Source organism: Aulostomus chinensis, chromosome 20, assembly GCF_037954235.1.
Source record: "Aulostomus chinensis isolate RoL2024-O1b breed Wild chromosome 20, RoL_Achi_v1.0, whole genome shotgun sequence".
Taxonomy (NCBI): Eukaryota; Metazoa; Chordata; class Actinopteri; order Syngnathiformes; family Aulostomidae; genus Aulostomus; species Aulostomus chinensis.
Window position 1 is genome coordinate 6,819,246 of NC_141339.1, and position 16,168 is coordinate 6,835,413.

The 16,168-nt window shown below is 42.9% G+C and overlaps 1 pseudogene; it reads left to right on the top strand.

The window, feature by feature from the left end:
* Positions 1 to 12,172: 12,172 nt before the first annotated feature.
* Positions 12,173 to 13,193, top strand: LOC147242686 (zinc finger BED domain-containing protein 4-like; annotated as a pseudogene).
* The last annotated feature ends 2,975 nt before the right edge of the window (positions 13,194 to 16,168 follow it).

Genomic DNA, 16,168 nt, shown 5'->3' on the forward strand with positions numbered 1-16,168 from the left:
ATAGGATAGTTTTTGATTATTTCACAGTTATATATGATCACATCAAAAAACATCAAACATTCATATCCAAAAAGAAGCTCATAGAAAGCTCTTAAGGAGATTTCTTGCTTCACCTCTTTGACAATATATTCTGCTAAATTTAGGACTCTAACATCAAACTCATTACATGCTCATCCAGCCCTCATGCTGTCTGTCCTGAGCCAGGTCCAACTCTTGGTCAAATCACTCTATATTCTAGTTTTTTTATGGGTCACGTTTCTAAGTCTTCAGGCAACCAGCACACTGATATTAAGCATCTTTGTGCTCCCCCACCTAGTTCTTTTTCCAGCTGGGCCAAATCCATCTCCAGAGCCTGGTCCTAACAGGCTGCCACATCCACCATTCCTTGATCTTGCTGGGCTGCAGCCTCCACAGTCATCCAGCTAGGCCACAACTGCAGCCAGTCCCTGATCTGGCTGGGCCGCAGCCGTCATGGCCTCCAGAGGTGGTGTTACTGCAGCCAGCTATGCCATCTGAACCTGCTTTGGAGCAGCCACACCAAAGCTCATCCTGTAGCCGCAGGCTGTCAGCTGCCTCTAGAGTGGATCTGCCTTTGCTTTTGCTGAACTCCATCTGTAAAACAAGCAATAACCCCCCCCCCCCCCAAAAAAAAAACAACAACATAAAACAAGTTTCTGAAAGTCCAGCATTTTACTATGGCCTGTTAAGGTGTTTAGACCCTCATTTGATGTTTTTGCTGGTACTACACCAGTAACACCAGCAAAAACATCCAAAATGTTATTGTCATGTGCACCTCCAAGATCAATGATTTTGCATACCAAGTTTGTTTCCTGTGTTGTTGTTTTTTACTCTTGTATTGCAATGTGTATGTGATATTTCATGCTTGACCCAGTGATTGCTTCTGTCTCATTTCACCTTTTGCCTGGAATATCAGGCAAGCTTTTTCTCTAGGGATCATCAAAAGCCATTCTAGGAAATGAAAGAAATCTCCACTTGAAGTAGATGAGTCAGCTTGAGGCAATGTGGTTTGACTAAAAAGTAAATTACAACACTTCATCTCTCCTGGGACACACTGAACATCACAAATTGATGATATCTAATAGTGTTAGAATATCCGCAGGTGGATTTTTACTTTCACCTCCGAGTAAGTAATGCATGGCTGGATCTGACTTTTTTAACAAGTGGAGACAAACTACAGTCTACAGAGACCACACTTTGTTTCCAAGGGTTTTTAGATCATTTTTGAAAGAGCTCACAAATATGACTTACTGTGGCAGTAATGGCTCCATTAATGCTGCTAGGCCTATTTAACCTAGTTAATGTTCAAACAGCAAATGAATGATTTACTTCTACGTTCATGAGTGCTTTGCATTGTGTTTCAGGGCTTGATGAGATTAATGCCATCAGTTGTACTGTGATAATATCTATTTGTATAAAGGTGGGTCCAATCTAGAAGTCACAATATATGACCAGCTTTTCATGGTTCTATGGCTGTTTTTTTTTTTCTCTCAAGGACATGTTATAGTAGAGTGAAGCTGTGCTGCTTGTAACTAATGTACCTTGAATGTGGAATGTTCCAAAAGAGTGGGCTCCTCCCTTCAAAGTTTGGCAGGCCCTGATTACAGTAGTGACAGTCTGGACATCTAGAAAAATTACTGTGATCGTTCTGCTACAGTCAAAGTAAAGGGAAGGGCCCACAGGATAAATCACTCTTTATCTAGTCTGTCCGAAAATTCCACAGTGTATACCATAAAAGCAATTTCTCTTGGAGGATCTTGAGTATTGCAAACTGAACTCATGTAACCAAATGATTTTTTTGTTTTAGTCAAAGACGCTTGTAAAGAAAAAGTTCAAACCCCAATACATGTTGGTTTATAGGTTTGAATTATCTTTGATTGAGTGCATAAAATAATAATAATCTGATAATTTACATAACACATTTTAAAACCAAGCTTCACAAGTACTTTGGAAAAAAGGAATTAACAATTAGTGAAATAAGATAAGTCATGCATCATGTATAGAAAGGAGAATAATTCTTAGATGTTTTAGTTGCATGCCAGCATAATGGCACAAAAAAAGCAAAACTTACATCTGGGCTTTAATAGTGGTTAAATAGTTTCTTGACTGAGCTGGGTGTTGTCAATGTAACAATGACATGACATAAAACCTAACTGACAAACTTTTCAGCCAATGGGAAGCAAATCCAAACAGAAGTAAAGAACTGGGGCTATGCCCCTGAGTCACTCCATTAAAACCATTTAAGGGTTTTCCTGAGCTGCACCTACTCAGTTTATTCATGAGGATGATTTGACAAATGACATCAAAGGCAGCACATGCCAAGTACGACCAAGATGGACACTTACTGTATTTATCAGCCTGAAAACTACTGTTTGTTTGTTTTTTTAAATAGATTCAAATTCTCCCTTGGAAAACGTTGAGGCAACATTTTTTCCAGAATGATGGAGATGAAAGTTAACCTTTGGACATTTGTAAAACTGATCAAAATGGATTAGTCATGACTGGGTTGGAAAAAAAAGAGCTCTCCTGTTACCTTGAATGAAGATACAGTTTAATCTTAAGACAGGTCTGGATATCCAAACTTTTATCAGACCAAGTGGATCAAATTATGATAGTGAATGAGCCACTTTGCAGGGGCTAAAAAAATGTATATATCTACCCTTTTTCACGTAATCAAGTGGCTATTCTTCATCTTGATCTTGTTTAAGATTGATTTCCTTCCCACCAGCTCTCTACGGTGATTTTCCTTGTCAGACGTAAGCGTCTTTCCCAACAGGCCAGTTAGAAGAGTTGGGGAATGTGAGCAGGAGTCCAGTTACAACATGGGGGTCACAATTTGGCAGGATATCAGCAGTGCCAGTTATAGAACCTTTAAACCTATCAAACCCAAGTAAAATCAGTTATAAACTGGTAATTAAAACAAATAGTAGCGCTTAAAATCTTGACAGATCTTCACTGAAAACCAAAGAAGCTGGGCATGCATACGGCTAGCATATGGCTGGATGGATCTAACATCTCCTGAAAAATGTTTGTCTTTACTAGTTACTGAGAAGCTCTGAAAAAAGGTCAATTCCTACACTGGTCCTATTGCCTGTCAGTTAATTTTGAGCTCTGTCAGGCTTTTGTGGTGTCCACACTCTATATGTATGCCAAGATAAACTCAGATAAATGCATCAGTGCTGACTTTGTGTAAAGCTGAAAAAAAAAAATTCTGAGTGGTGTTTGACACTGACATTTTTTGAGGGGCCAAAGTTTTTCGTCTGCAGATTTAACTGTGATTGTTTTATTGTGAAACTCTGTCCAGGCACATATAACCTGACAGAAAAGAACTTGGTGCCCCTTAAGGCCACCTGAGGGTTATGGTTGCCTGAACTGTTTACTACTGCTGTGTTTTCCCTGCCTTGAAGGACCTGTGGCCTGTGAAGATGATGGAGGAGGACAACTTGGAGTGTACACACTGTGGTAGTGGTGAAGCGGACATAGAAGCAACACTGAATGAGCCATAGAGAAACCTTTCTCGCTTCTAGAACAAGAGAAGACATGACTTTGCCCTCCACAATTTAAGATAGTGTTTTAATACTATGGACACAGCTTTTAATTGAATTTTGTAGTTGTCTCAGGAAGCTCATTTCCCTTTTCTTAACTATAAATTTTGAATTACCGTTTTATATCTAATTTTATCCCAACCCCTTGTGACACAGATGATAAGAAACCTGGATTCATGATTGACAAGGATTCATATGTTCCATACCATATCCTTTATATGACTGTAGGCTAAATAAAACATAAACTAGGTGCATTGGTCTGCATATGTGCGGACTCTCTTAGGCTGTGTGCTGTTTGACATGGTAAAAACAAAAAAATTCATTAACTCGTTTTGTGTGTGTGTGTGCACGCATGTGTGTGTGTGTGTGTGTGTGTGTGTGTGTGTGTGTGGCTAGTTTAAAGATCAGTCCCTTAGGTTTGATTTTGTACACCAAAGCTCCCAGAAAGTCATTGAGTGTAGTGCCTTGAAGTCTTGAAGGACATGCTGTTAGCCCTCTACCTTGAGAGGGAGGTCATGCATGCTCTCCAATATACTTTTTAATCCTGTTGGTGACTTATGTTGTGTGTTTGAAACAAGCAGAATGTCAGTCTTTTGTTCCCCTCAATCCACCTCACACAACAGTGCATCCCTGTCGCCCTGCACCTTTACCTTATTATCTTACCTGTTACCTTTCATTTACCTGACCACTTCAAAAAATAATGCATAGTCAACTGCCCTCCCGAGATGAGGTCAAACACATACAGCACATTGCCCACTGCTCTTTCTATTACCATAAATGTCAGTAGTCCTCCTCATGCACTCCTTGCACACTTTTATTACATTGGTGGAAATGTCAAATGTATTTGCAACAGTTGTAACATGGCGGTGGCCCTGAGGCTCAGAAAGTGCTCTATGAAAAAGAATTACATTTTTAAAACCAACAGTCTTCTTTGCTGCATTTATAAAAGCCTAAATTGTGAATATTCATGCATTATGCTTAAACTAAGGTATGAGCCATTATCCCCTCTGTAATTCTAATATTTTATCTCTGAATGGGCTGTGGATCACTTCTTTGATCATCTGTTGAATCCTACATAGAGGTCATCAAATATGTATACCTTCCTAACTGTGTCATCCCAGCAGTGCCTCGCAATGACATTGCCTCAAGGGATGTACTAGTTGTCATGCAGGAGCTGCACAGGAACTTTCTTGCTGAATCCATATCTGCAGCATACACTCGGCGAGCAAAGGCAACATCTCTATTCATCCATAATGAGAACACCAAAATGTGTAAATTGAATTTATTTCATCATGTTTTCTGCAGTTTTGCATGTTTGCAACAGTGTGTCTCACATCCCTGACAGGGCCAGCATGGAGGCTCATTGAGAGTGACATGGTGGTGAGAGAGCATTGCTGACATGACTTATTCAGAAGTCATTAGCATTTCTCACTGCATGGCTCAGTGGCTATGTGGCACATGGTATTGTCATTTCGAAAGTGATCATTAAAACTGTGAGGAGGTATTGTTGTTCTGTGTAAGGATAAAATCAGAGGCTAAAACCTTATGCCATGAGTACTTAGGACATATTGGATACTGTCCAGGATGGAAACACAATTTCAACTGCAGCAAAAATGGACTACCGCATTTTTTTTACATGCCTACATAGATGGAGGTGAACACGTTTCCGCTTTTAAGCATACTTTTTGTTCAGTGTGCATGCCCAAGATCATAAACGGACCCCAAATTGCTTCTCATTTTAATGAATGTGCCATGTAGTTGCTTAAAAAAAGAGAGATGCTTCCAAATGAAATTTTATTGTATTCCTGATGACAATAAATAACAATAAAGCTTTTTCTTTTTCGAATCCAAACAACTGCATTTTTCTACATGTATTCATGGTGGGAATTTTGAGGAAAAAACATGGGGGAGACAGACAGGTGTTAAACTAATAAATTGTCTGTATCTGTATCTATGTTTTGATATAAAACTTGAATAGGTTCATTACCATTGCCATGGTTTACTCAGTGGCAGTAAATTGAAGTCACTTAAATAAAACCTATATGATCAAATTACAAATGGGCATTAGATTAAATTAGCCTTCATCATGTATGTTAAAGCTGGTATGCATTTTCTATGCTTTCAGAGTATGAAATTGATTTACTATGGGCATATAATAATGTACTTTTAATCATGTTTCCTGTATCTTATCATATTAAAGTATTTTGAACTTTCTTTGCCCCAGATGAAAAATACATAAATGTTTTGGTCTGGTTTTGAATGTTCTGGGATATTTCTGGAACTTGGATGTGGGGGATGGTCCCCCATAATCATTTCAGAATGATAACAAGCTAAGCTAGATAATATTGTATCACTTTAGTAGAATATGTAAATTGGAAATAGGATTCAGATATTTGTTGCATTGGGATAGCTTGAAAGGTGGTGCACTGGTTAGCATTGTTGCCTCACAGCAAGAAGGTTCTGGGTTTGTGTCCCAGCTCGGGAACAGGATCTTTCTGTGTGGAGTTTGCATGTTCTCCCTGTGCCTGCATGGGTTCTCTCTGGGTACTCTGGCTTCACACAGTCCAACGACATGCAAGAGGGGACTAGGCTAATCAGATACTCCATAGGCATGGCTGTGATTGTGAATGGTTGTCTATACAGTATGTGTTGGCCCTGTGATGGACTGGCGACCTGTCTGTACCCTGCCTCTCACCCAAAAGCTTCTGGGATAGTCTCCAGCCCCCCCCCCCCCAACAGGATAAGCAGAAGATGGATGGATGGATGGATGATAACAGGCTAAACTAGACAGAATAGTGCGACAAGAAAGAGAGACTAAGTCTGTAATATATAACAAAAAAGAATTATGAAAATTGTTATATACAGTATAAAAAAGACAATGGTCTCCAAACTTTACTGTACCACATCATGGTACCTCAAATTACAAGAGTGGATTGTGTTGTGCCAACTCAACCAGACCAAGAGATTAATTCAGAGATGTGACAATTAGTCCAGCTGAAGAAAGGCTTTCGGCCTATGAGGCCTAACACCCCTTTTCAAAGCCTGAATTCGAGTGAACGCATGTTCTCAGACAAAGGGCCGTAAAATAGGTGTGATGACTCTGACCACTGGCCCCCCTCTGAGAACTCTGGCCACTGACCACATCCAAGAACCCGTCAAATGCTATTGGCTGAGAGCCAGTATCATCCCACAGGAAGTGACATCATCTGCCTCCACATCTCAAACTTCAGCACGAAGAAGACTCTCTTTCTCTCTCGGTGATTTTCGCCTCTCGGTGGTTTTTCAGACATACAGAGGGGACTAGGCTAATCAGATACTCTAAACTGACCATAGGCATTGCTGTGATTGTGAATGGTTCTCGAGATGTGTTGGCCCTGTGATGGACTGGCGACCTGTCTGTACCCTGCCTCTCACCCAAAAGCTTCTGGGATAGGCTCCAGCCCCCCCCCCCCCCCCCCCAACAGGATAAGCGGAAGATGGATGAATGATAATGGGGCTAAACTAGACAGCATAGTGCAACAAGAAAGAGAGACTAAGTAATATATAATGAGAGACTAAGTAATATATAACGAAAAAGAATTATGAAAATTGTTATATACAGAATAAAAAAGACAATGGTCTCCAAACTTTACTGTATCACATCATGGTACATCAAATTACAAGAGTGGATTGAGCTACCAGCTAAGGCAAGCTTTTCTATTGTTGAACAAATAAACCATAAGCAATGCATGAAAACCTGACCAAAAGTCTCATAAATAATATGAAAATGTGAGTTTTATTACATACAGTATGACATTGAGTCATTTAAGGGTTTTTCAGACACTGTATTATCAAAGTGCATGTTAACCCACTGAACTGGATTATTCATCAGATTCAGTTATTTTTCGATATTTGATCATTTTGTGAATGTAAACACTAATTGGGCTGTGAGTACCATTCTGCCAAACCCCAAACAAAGCCACTACACCAACTGCTTTGCTATAATGAAATATGCCAGAGTGGACACTAATGTTTGACTCTAGATAACGTATTTATGTGTCATCCAAATGTGTCATGTTTGGAAGATTAATGGGGATAGAAATAAATAAAAGAGCATCATCACTTAAATTGCAGATGTTACCACTGGATTACCATAAAACCTGAAATTGAAGCAACAAAAAGTCTTGTTGTCCTTCTTATTCGAGCACCGATGGCCCCTGAGTAAACTCTCCTCCCGCCAGGCCTCTGTCAGTCCCCAGATATTGCAAGTGTTTCATCAGAGTGGTCAGCTCAGTGTCTCTAATCCCCACTGTGAGTGGGAGAAGCAAATGGAGCTAACTCTGTGATCCAGGATTACTGTTGGCTATAGGCAATGCAGCCTCCCTCTAAGCCCTGATCTCCTCCTCTCCTCTCAGCACTGTCACTCTGCTGCTCAGCCTGCACAGGTAATCACCCGCAGACCGCAAAGTGATGCTCCTAAGCTTTCAGATCATACAACCAGGCTAAGGTAAAGGTTAGTGGAGCAGAGGATTCTCATTATAGCTTCAACATCCATTGCATTTGAGCTTTACTGTGCAGATTCAACTCTAACTGATTAACTAATTTAAGCATTAAATAAGCTGTTTGTTGCATCATATATAGAATAAAGGATGGAAACAGAACAAACATAACCAAATATCGTCACCTTGTTAAACTAATTGTCTTTTCAAAAAAAGAAAAAAGTGGAGACAAAACATCATAATGAGCTGATTTAGGCAAAAAAAAAAACTGTAAAAAAATGACTGAGACAATTAGTTTAAGAAGGTGATGATACTTTACCTTAATTAAAAAGGCATGTGAAATCAACCATTGCCTGTGAATGGCATTTGTGTTGGTCTTGTTTAATACCTGTAATGAATCTTCAAATGGAAGCTAGAATGGCAGAACTCATAGCTGCACTATGGTGTCAAATGATGGAATCCAGTGCATTCTTAATATATCATGCCATAATTACAAACATTTACCTGTATCGTCTGTATTCAGGGAAAAGAAAAAAAAACATTTTCATCCATGCTTATCCATTAGTATTTATGTTGGGGCATATCCCTTGTATATTTGAATTACACTGTTTATGGATTGATGCACACAAATTAAAATGGGTCCCCACTCAGATTTTTGTCTTATAACCTAGTCTTGACTTCTCTATATTAAAAATTATATTATTCTTCAAAAGAATACTCAGAAACACCGATCAGAGTCTAATGGATTTTTTTTTTCAGCAATGAATATACATCTGATACAAAATGAAAAACATGATAGAATGGAAAAGGGAGTGGAACATGGCTTATTGAAGGAGTTTGTTGAGCTCAGCGGTTTAGAGTTCCGTCTCCAAAACTGACAACAAAACTCAAGAGGGGCAGTTTAGTAAAAAAATTATGTGGAGTGGTGGAGGGAAGTAGACCCAGTAGCAGACTGAGAGTAGGAGGGTGGACAAAAGAGATTTATTGAGGACACAGGAGGCTCGAGACGGGGACACTGGAGGCTTGAGACGGGGTGACTTGAGACTGGTGACTCGAGGCTGGAGACTGGCGACGTGTGACTGGTGGCTTGAGACTGGAGACGTGTGACTGGCGGCTTGAGACTGGAGACATGTGACAGGCGGCGTGAGACTGGAGACGGGTAACTCGAGACTGGAGACATGAAACTCGTGACAAACAGTTAAAAATAACACCCCATGACGGCACATAAGTGTGAAATACACAGTACATAATGGCCCAACCCACGGTGGTGCAGTGGTTAGCACTGTGGCCTCACAGCAAGAAAGTTCCGGGTTCGAGTCCCGGCTCGGGCACGGTACTTTCTGTGTGGAGTTTGCATGTTCTCCCCGTGTCTGCGTGGGTTCTCTCCGGGTACTCCGGCTTCTTCCCACCATCCAAAAACATGCAATTGGGGACTAGGCTGATTGAATACTCTAAATTGACCGTAGGTGTGAATGTGAGTGTGAATGGTTGTTCGTCTCTCTATGTTGGCCCTGCGATGGACTGGCGACCTGTCCAGGGTGTACCCCGCCTCTCGCCCGTTGACGCTGGGATGGGCTCCAGCCCCCCCGCGACCCTTAATGTGTAGGAATAAGCGGAAGATGACGATGGATAATGGCCCAACCCTGAACAGGGGAAACACAGAGGTTAAACACATAAGGGAAAACAAGACACAGTTGGTGCAATCACCCAGGTGAGACACATAAGGTAATTCCAGGAGGGAGGTCAGGAAGACAAGACATGACTACAAAATACAACAGGAAATGACTACAATATAAAACAGGAGACACAAGACAGGAATCGTGACAGTACCCCCCCAAAGGGCTGACAGCTCCCAGACAGCCCAACAACAAAAAAACAACACCAGGGTGGGTGGAGGCTGGCCAGGAGGCGCGAAAGGGCAAGAAAACGCAAGAAACAAAGCAACAACAAAAACTCTTCAGGCCTGGGGGCCGAGCAATGAGACAGAGTCAGGGGGGCGGCCAGGGGACCACGCAGACCACGGAGAGTTAGGGGGGCGGCCCGGGGGGCACGCGACAAGGCAGAGCACCCGGGGGGAGGCCCGAGGTGCCGTGAAGAGCCGCAGGAGCGGCATCCGCCTGCACCCTCGGAGCAGGAGCGAGAGAGGTGTCTGCCTGGATGGTGGAGCAGGTGTTGCAGCCACTGGGACTGGGGTGATGCTCACCAGGACCCTCTGCGCCAAGACAGGAGTGGCGCCCGCCAGGACCCTTGGTGAGGCAGGAGTAGCAACAGCCCGGACCCCCGACGCCGAGACAGGAATGCCGTCCGCCGGGACCCCCCACGCCAAGACAGGAATGCCGTCCGCCGGGACCCCCCATGTCGAGACAGGAATGGCGTCTGCCGGGACCCCCCACACCGAGACAGGAATGGGGTCCACCGGGCCCCCCCACGCCGAGACAGGAGTGGTGTCCCTGGGTGGCAGTTGCGTAGCTGGGGCGAGGGCTGGATCTGACCGCCATGGAGCATGAGGGCGGCCAGCCTTTCTGTTGCCCACAGGCTGGGAGCTCCCTGGTCTCCCGGATGGGGGCCGAGCTGACCCGAGGGCTCGCAGCACCGAGTGAGGGTCGAGATGGGGACACTTGAGGCTTGAGACGGGGAGGCTTGAGATGGTGTGACTTGAGGCTGGTGACTGGAGGCTGGAGACTGGCGACGTGTGACTGGCGGCTTGAGACTGGAGGCGTGTGACTGGTGGCTTGAGACTGGAGACGTGTGACTGGCGGCTTGATAGTGATGTGTTGTCGCGAACGTAACGGCTCTGAGAGCCGGCTCTTTGAAGTGAACGACAGGAGCAGGCTCCTGATTGGGGGAGCCGCTTTTTTTTTCTCTCTCTCTTTTTTTTCTTGAAGCCGCACGTGATTGGTCAATATGTGTGGTGTTGTCGCCTCTGTGTCTGCGCTTAGTGTGCTCACTGCACTGAGCAGAGGGGGAGGGGCGGCAGTTACACACAGAGCAGCAGCACACGAACAGGTCAAGAGAGCAGAGAGAGTCAGGGGAGACGAGAGAGAGCGCAAGGAGCAACACAGAGGGACAAGGACATTCCTAAACAGGATGAGCTGGAAAGGTAAAAAGAGTAAATTGAGTGACAGCAGGAAAAGGAGTAAAATCTGGACCCACTTTAATTATATTGATAGCTCAAAAGCAGAATGTAAAGTCTGCAAGAATAAAATTTCCTATCGAGCTGGCTCCACAAAGAACCTTCACAGGCACCTGAGAACTGTCCACCCATCAGTTCCATTGGAGAAAAGACCAGTTGAACCTGATATTAATGAAGGTGCCAGTTTGTCTTCTGCAACTATTGCTGCTGGTCCTGCTGCTGCTGCAGTGGCATCATGCAGTACACCACCACAGCCACCGAAATCAACAACCCAGAGATCTATGAGACGGTTTTTGCAGAAGTCTTTGACCCCAGCAAGACAGAAAAAATTGATGAGGAACTGGCTGAAATGATTGCACTTGATTTTCAACCAGTTTCAGTTGTGGAGGACAAAGGTTTCAGAAAGTATTCGCATGCATTCAACCCAGTGTATTCCAAGCAGGAAAACCCTCTCTCAAAAAATCATCCCAGGCCTGTATGACAGAGAACATGCTTCACTGCAAGAGATGGTTAATAAACCCACAGCAGTGTGTCTAACAACTGACAGTTGGACATCCCGAACCACCACATCCTTCTTGTCAGTTACATGTCACTTTATTGAAGATTACAAAATGGTGTCCTGCCTTCTGGATTGTTTTGAGTTCAGTGACAGACACACATCTGAGAACTTAGGAGAGGAGCTGCTCAGAGTGGCAAAAGAGTGGAATGTGGAAAACAAAGTGGTTGGTTGTGTTACTGACAATGCAGCAAACAGAACCAAAGCAGCTAAAACCCTGAAATGGACCCACCACCCATGTCTTGCACACACAATTAACCTGATTGTGAGAGATGCTTTTAAGGTGATGAAGCCTGCTGTGGACAAAGTCAAGGCAATAGTGGAATTTTTCCACAGGAGCACAACAGCCACACACAGGCTCAAATCAACACAACGACAGATGGACATGCCTGAGCTGAAGCTCAAACAAGATTGTGTGACAAGGTGGAACTCCACCTTTCATATGATAAAACGGATTCTGGAGTCCAAGGATGCAGTCATCTCTACCCTGGCTGTTATCAATGCACCAGTCGATCCTCTGAGCCAAGAGGAATGGGAGGTACTGCAGGAGGCATGCACTGTTCTGGAGCCATTTGAGGAGGTCACTGTGGAGATCAGTGCAGACAGGTGCAGTATACAAATGTTATCACATTATTATTATTATTAGTATTATTATTATTATTATTAGTAGTAGTAGTAGTAGTAGTAGTAGTAGTAGTAGTAATTGTTGTTGCTGAATAAAAAGCGGATTAGACATGAAATAATGATATACACCTCCAAATAAAACAAAGCACAATATTAACACCAATGTTTACTCTTTTTCAGCTATGTTACAGCTTCCAAAATGTTAATCCTGTGCAGGGGTCTGCAGAGAGTGACAGCTCAGAACCAGACCAGCGTAACCACAGCAAATGCAAAAGAGCTCGTGGATGCTCTCGCATCCATGGACAGAAAGTTCCATAGAATGGAATATAACACTGTTCTGTTAGAAACCACCATTCTTGATCCAAGATTCAAGAAGCTGGCCTTTAATGACAATAAAGCAGTTGATGAAGCTATTCAGAGAATAACTGCAGCAGCAGCAAGGTTCAGCCAGCCACCTCCACTTCTAGGGGGCCAAGAGGGAGCAGAGGATGAGCAAGAGGGGCCACAAGCATCTGCTGTTTGGAGGTTCTTTGAAGAAAGAGCAAGTGAAGACACTACAAGAAAGAAAGCCTTCAGCAGATGCAATACTGGAAGTGAGATCCTACCTTGAGGAGCCCCTTTTCCAGATAAGTGCAGATCCACTAAGCTGGTGGGAAAACAAGGCTTCATTTTACCCACGCCTCACACATGTGATGACACGGAGACTGTGCATTGTTGCAACGTCAGTCCCCTCCGAGAGAATCTTCTCCAAAACAGGGCAGATCATGACTGACAGAAGAAGCAGAATCAGTCCCTCAAAGCTGAGGCACTTGGTGTTTCTGAATGCCAATCTCCACTAGACGGGTTATTTGGATGCTGATCTTTTAAAAGTTGAACTGTAAATAGTTAAAAATTTGTTCTTGTATTTATTTTTAGTTTATTTATTGTAGCACTGAAGAGTAAATATTTTTAATTTATATTTTGTTGTGTTGCGTGTTGTTAAGGGATTCTGTGTTGCTTGACTTTAAATTTGATTTGTATAAAAAAGTTAAAAGTTTAAATTCCTTAAAAGTTTATAATTTCATATTATTGGTAATATATTGATTAAAGAAACCAAAAAAATTTGAAGAGCCATTTGGGAGCCGAAAGAACCAGCTCTTTTTAGTGAGCCGAGCTGAAAGAGCCGGTTCTCTAAAAAGAGCCGGAATTCCCATCACTACGGCTTGAGACTGGTGACTGTAGACTTGACACTGGAGACATGAGACTGGCGACATGAGACTGGCGACTTGAGACTTGAGACTGGCAACTGGAGACTGGAGACGGGTGACTCAAGACTGGAGACTGGTGACGATAAACTGGAGACTGGTGACGTGAAACTGGCGACATGAGACTGGCAACATGAGACTAGCGACTGGAGACTAGCGACCGGAGACTGGAGACGGGTAACTCGAGACTGGAGACATGAAACTCGTGACAAACAGTTAACAATAACACCCCATGACAGCACATAAGTGTGACATATACATAATGGCCCAATCCCAAACAGGGGAAACACAGAGAGTAAATACATGAGGACACAGGTGGTGCAATCACCCAGACACATAAGGTAATTCCAGGAGGGAGGTCAGGAAGACAGGACATGACTACAAAATAAAACAGGAAATGACTACAACATAAAACAAGAGACACGAGACAGCGATCGAGACAAAAATGATTTTACACAGTCAGGAAAGGTGTGAAGTGTGACCACAATGTTAGCAATAATTCAGTCGCAGTTGAATTCGGTGTTACAACTTGGTGAAGATGTAATCTAATGACAAGGCTGGTGGATCTAAACATGTAAAAATTTGACTTAGTAAAAGTTTCAAGAACAAGATAATCAAAACTGGAAAAATGTTCAGGGACAATACCCCAATGGTAACTGTACGATTGAGCTATGAGTTGCAGAATGAACCAGGTTTTTACTCTGCAGCAGAGCAGTGGGAGGGGTAAACAAAGGACTTGACATTGTGAGACTAATTGCATACTGATGCTGAAGAGGATTTGAGTTGAATACATAAATGATTATTTAGGATTTATGGTACAAAACACAGATTGTGAGTCAAAGTTATCCACGAGCAACAGTGTCCTGAATTAGATACTAGCCTACATTGATGAGTGTGATTGTAAAAGGAGATATTTTCAGTCAGGTCGAGGCTGTAGAGGTTGAATCATTGTGGTTATTGGTTGCCAGATGACAGGGAGTATGCCATCTAAATTTACTTGGCCATGGCAAAATTGGCAGGTGACAAAGTTTTGTCTCCATTGGCTTTGTATCTGTTGTTTTATTTCTAACAACATCTATGACAGCAGTGCCCAAACTTTTTTCCTTGGGCGGCCAAAACAAACTAAATGGTGGGCCGTGGGCCAAAAGCAAACATACTGGGTTGCTGAAATTCCTCTAGTCTGTGCACCACTGTATCTTCTTCATTTTTCTCCCTACATCTTTGCACCAATATTTCCTGTGGTACAAAAGGTCTGCTCTGTTGCATGATTAAAATGGCAAAAAACCCAAAACAAAATAAAACAAACAAAAAACATTAGGAACCCGAAATATTGGAAGAATTTTTGTACCTCAAGCCTAATCTGAACTCGGAGAGGGCGGAGACTTAACCTGGAGGTAGGTGCAGTTTAATAGGAAAGTTTGTATTATTTGTTGAATTGGTATCAAGATGGTGGCATGGTGGTGCAATGGTTAGCACTGTTGCCTCACAGCAAGAAGGTTCTGGGTTTGAATCCTGGAGCAAGAAGGTTCCGGGTTCGAGTCCCGGCTCGGGCACGGGATTTTTCTGTGTGGAGTTTGTATGTTCTCCCCATGCCTGCATGGGTTCTCTCCGGGTACTCCAGCTTCTTCCCACCGTCTAAAGACATGCAATTGGGGACTAGGCTAATTGGATACTCTAAATTGACCATAGGATTGGCTGTGATTGTGAATGGTTGTCTGTCTATATATGTTGGCCCTGCGATGGACTGATGACCTGTCCAGGGTGTACCCCACCTCTCGCCCGTAGCTGCTGAGATAGGCTCCAGCCCCCCCTGCGACCCTTGACAGGAATAAGCGGAAGAAAATGGATGGATGGTTTCAAGATGTTAATAGGGATTGACCAGAAGTTGCTATATTTATGATTTATTTGAAAATTACTTTTGAAAAGCCTCAGATTAAATTTAAGATGTTTTTGTTCAGAAGACTAAATTAACTATTTACAGACCAGTCTCAGATAGAGTTTCTACTGTCACTGACTTGATGCTGACGACTTATAAAGTATAGCAGCTGATTGCTGGTTCTGTCTCACTGTCAGACAATTCACATTACTGTTTTTTCTATCAATCTGCAACCCAACTCACAATCGGATGAAGAAAAAAAAGTAGACTTTCATTCAGCCATGTTCAAGCACCGGGTCTGATGACCTACAGTGCTCTCCTCAGCAGATTGATGGAGTAATAGGTCCTAAATAGCGTACAGACAGCAATGAGAATAATTAATCCTGTACGCAGAGAAATTGTGTCTGGACTCAGCCACCAGGAAATGCACCTAACTTCTGTGTGATGATGGAGACAAGTTCAGTGAGCGGCACTCCTTAGCTGTGTGTGTGTGTGTTTATGTAGGAGGATGAACTCTGTTGAACTGACAGGCCAGTTACCTGATTTGGTTAAATATTCCATGTTTAACTACAAGAGCCATTCCAGCCAGCAGCAAACCTCAAAATGAATTGTCACAGTTAAGACTGGAACAAGACTATTTCTTGTCAGCGCAACATCCGTGATCATTCTGGCCAAGCAGTTGTCTGTGACTGGG